A 3,241-nucleotide genomic window follows, 5' to 3' on the forward strand; every position below is an offset into this window, starting at 1 on the left:
TATCTACCCGGATGGGATTTGCTGGAATTACTATAAGTAAATATTAATTTTTTAATGTTAACATGAAATTTTTTAAAGTTAACAATAAAATTTTGTGGGATAATCAGACCTGGCATATTGGGATAGCCAGAGACAGGATATTGGGATAACCAGACCCAGGACATTGGGATAACCAGGGGATGGAGGGAATGGAGGACTCTGAGGGGCTGCAATGGGATCTCTGGGGATGGGGGGGATCTGTGGGGCTGGAATGGGAATCCAGGCAGCTCCAAGGGGCTCTGTGGGGCTGGGACACGACTCCATGGGTCCCTTCTCTCCTCGTTCCCAGGTCTCCACACGGTGCAGGTGGTTTCCAGCTGTGACCTCCTGTCCAATGGAGAATCCATGGATCCCACCGGTACGGCTACGACGGGTGGGATTTCATCTCCTTCCATCTGGGATCCAGGAGCTTTGCAGTGTCCCATGGTGCCACTGGATCACCCAGAGGTGCTGGGAATGCAAAGGGATCCTGGTGGAGCAGATGAAGCATTACCTGGGACACACCTGTGTGGAAGGGCCCCCAAAAGACATCAGATATGGTCGGGAGGCTCTGGAGCACAAAGGTGGGTGTGGGAGGGGAAGGGAATTCCCATGGGAATGTGGGATTCAGAAATGGGGAGACTAGGGAATGCAGGAATTCCCATGGAATTTCCATGGCTGGATCTCACTGTCATCCCAGTCAGGTGAGAATTCCATGGATGGATCTCCCCCCCAGCCCACTGCCATGGGAATTCCATGGGGAAATGATTTGAATGGATGACCAATGCAATGAGAGCAGTGAGGTGAGGAGCAATCCCTGCTGGGATTCCAGGGGCCATCAATGCCAATGGTGTCCCCAGGCCGGCTCTGCTGTGCCCGTGGCAGCGCCAGGGGAGTGCCCTGTCCCTGCCCTGAGCCCAGCAGGAGCCTTTCCTTGGGTGTTCTCTGCCCTGCCCGGGGCAGGAGGGCACTGCCCCAGCGGCTTTGGTGGCCCCGGGCACCCGGCCGGGCTCCAGCCCCTGCAGGTGGCTCCTTGGGGATGTTCCAGAGCAAAGCTTAAAGCCAACAACAGTTTCTGGAGGGGATTGTCCCCCCTTGGCCTGTGCTGGGAGCCCAAGGGCAGCAGCCCGGGCACAGCAGCCCAAAGTGCTGGAGCTCAGTGTCCCTGGGCCAGGCCGTGGGGATGCCTTGGGAGGCTGACCTGGAACAGAGACTGGGCAGGGACAGAGAATAAAGTAGGGATTTATTGAATCCAGGATCCCCCCTGGGCAGGACAGGAGCCCCACCAAGGCTGCACCCCGGGTGGACCAAGAACAGGCACAAAAAATGGCTGCCCAGTCACCAGATCTGACACTTTTATAAAAGTTTTGGGCCATTTGCAATTGGGGTTTAATTGTCCAATTACAGCTTCAGGTTGTGAGGTCTCATCCTTCTTGCTTCTCCCTTCAGTCCACCCTTGTTTCTGCTTTTGGGCCTGAAAGGTGTCCTTGGTTCTCTGCAGAAAAAGGATTTGTTTTGTGTCCCTGCTCTGTGAAGAGCTGACTGGCACTGAATATGAGGCTCAGAACTACATCCCTGGGCAGCCCAGAATCTGCAAATATGAAAACTAAAGCTTCAGGCACCATTTCCCCCCTTTAGAGGCTTGACAAGGCCTTTTCCTTGTTGAGTCTCTATCCTAAATATTTACTAATAATAGGTATACAATCACAAATAAGTAACTAACAATAGTGAACAGCCTGCAGTAATGAACATTTAACCAGAGATAAATATCTAGCCATAAAAAAATACTAAACACCAGTAATAAACATCCAACAGTAGTATTGTCTTGTACAGTTAGGTGTCATGCAAAGAAGAATAAGGATTATTGTGCACAGTTCTTTAGTACAGAGGAGAAATCATTTAAAGCATGTTTTTGTCTGCATCAGCCTCAGTCTGTGTTTTTACAGTTGTTCCAGGAGCAGGAGCTCTCTTAGCTCTGGAATAGCCAATCCAGGTCCTTTGCCAGCAATGGTGACCGTGGTGAGAGTGGTCAGCAGGACTGGCTTGTAGAGGATCATTGTCCCACCACTGACACAGACCAGTCTCCAGGCTGGAATGGATGCACAGCTGTGTCCAGTCCTGGGGGTCTGGTCAGCACCAGGTAAGTCTGGAGCTGCTGCAAAGTGCAATCTAAAACCATTAGACATCTCTAGAAATCAAGTTTCCCCTTTCAAGTGAATTTCACCAGAAATATGTGGGATCTGATCTGGTCTGCCATATAGTATTTCACAGGGACTGATGTTATCCCTCTTTGCATGGTAACTCCACAAAATCTATTTGCCTGTAATCTCCAGGAAGATCCCCTGCTTTTGTTACTCCTAATACAACTCTTTTCCTCGTGTCAGGATTGTTTTTCCAGCAGATTTCACATTTGCTCACTACTGATTGTATCATGTCAGTCATTCCCTTTCCTATTACTCCCTTTTTCAGCTGTTTCAGGAGGTTTTCAACACCCAAATGTGTGTTTTCATGTTCTCTTTGAGCCAGCTCTGGCAGGATCAGGGGTGGGACTCCAACCAGATTTGTGGTGTAACAGCCCACCCACCTTCTGTCATCTCAGGTTTGAGAAACTTGATTAGTTTGTGCTCTGCCTGGTCATATTTTGGGGTGAACCCTGACAAATCAATCTCTTTCTGTGGAATTACTGCAAGAATACCTTTTTCTGCAATCCCTCTTGCTTCTTTATCAGCAAAGCAGTTTCCCAGTTCTGGAGTGGTTTTCCCTTTTTGGTGACCTCTACAAGGCATGAAAGCTACTTCTGTGTGGTTTTTAATGCTCTCTGAGAGGGCAAGTACCTGTTCAGCAGGTTTGATTTGATTGCCTTGAGTGTTCAGAAGTCCTTTCTCTTTCCAGATGGCTCCATGGGCGTGGACAACACTAAATGTATATTTAGAGTAAGTCCAGATATTTATATTTCCCTTTTTCCCTTTGTTCAGGTCTAGGGCTCTGGTTAGTGCAATCAGTTCAGCTTTCTGTGCTGACACATCTGCTGGCAGGGCCTTTGCCTCCATCACCTTATCCTGCCTGGTTACTGCATAACCCCTCATCCTTTGGCTGTTTTTCATAAAGCTGCTCTCACCTGTAAAAGGCTCCCAGTCTGGATTTTCCAGGGGCACATCTCTCAGGTCCCATCGACTGGAACAGACTTCTCCAATTGTCTGTAAACAGTTCTGTTTAGGCTCCT

Source organism: Zosterops lateralis (genome assembly GCF_965231275.1).
Source record: "Zosterops lateralis genome assembly, contig: HAP1_HAP1_SCAFFOLD_51, whole genome shotgun sequence".
NCBI classification, from domain to species: domain Eukaryota; kingdom Metazoa; phylum Chordata; class Aves; order Passeriformes; family Zosteropidae; genus Zosterops; species Zosterops lateralis.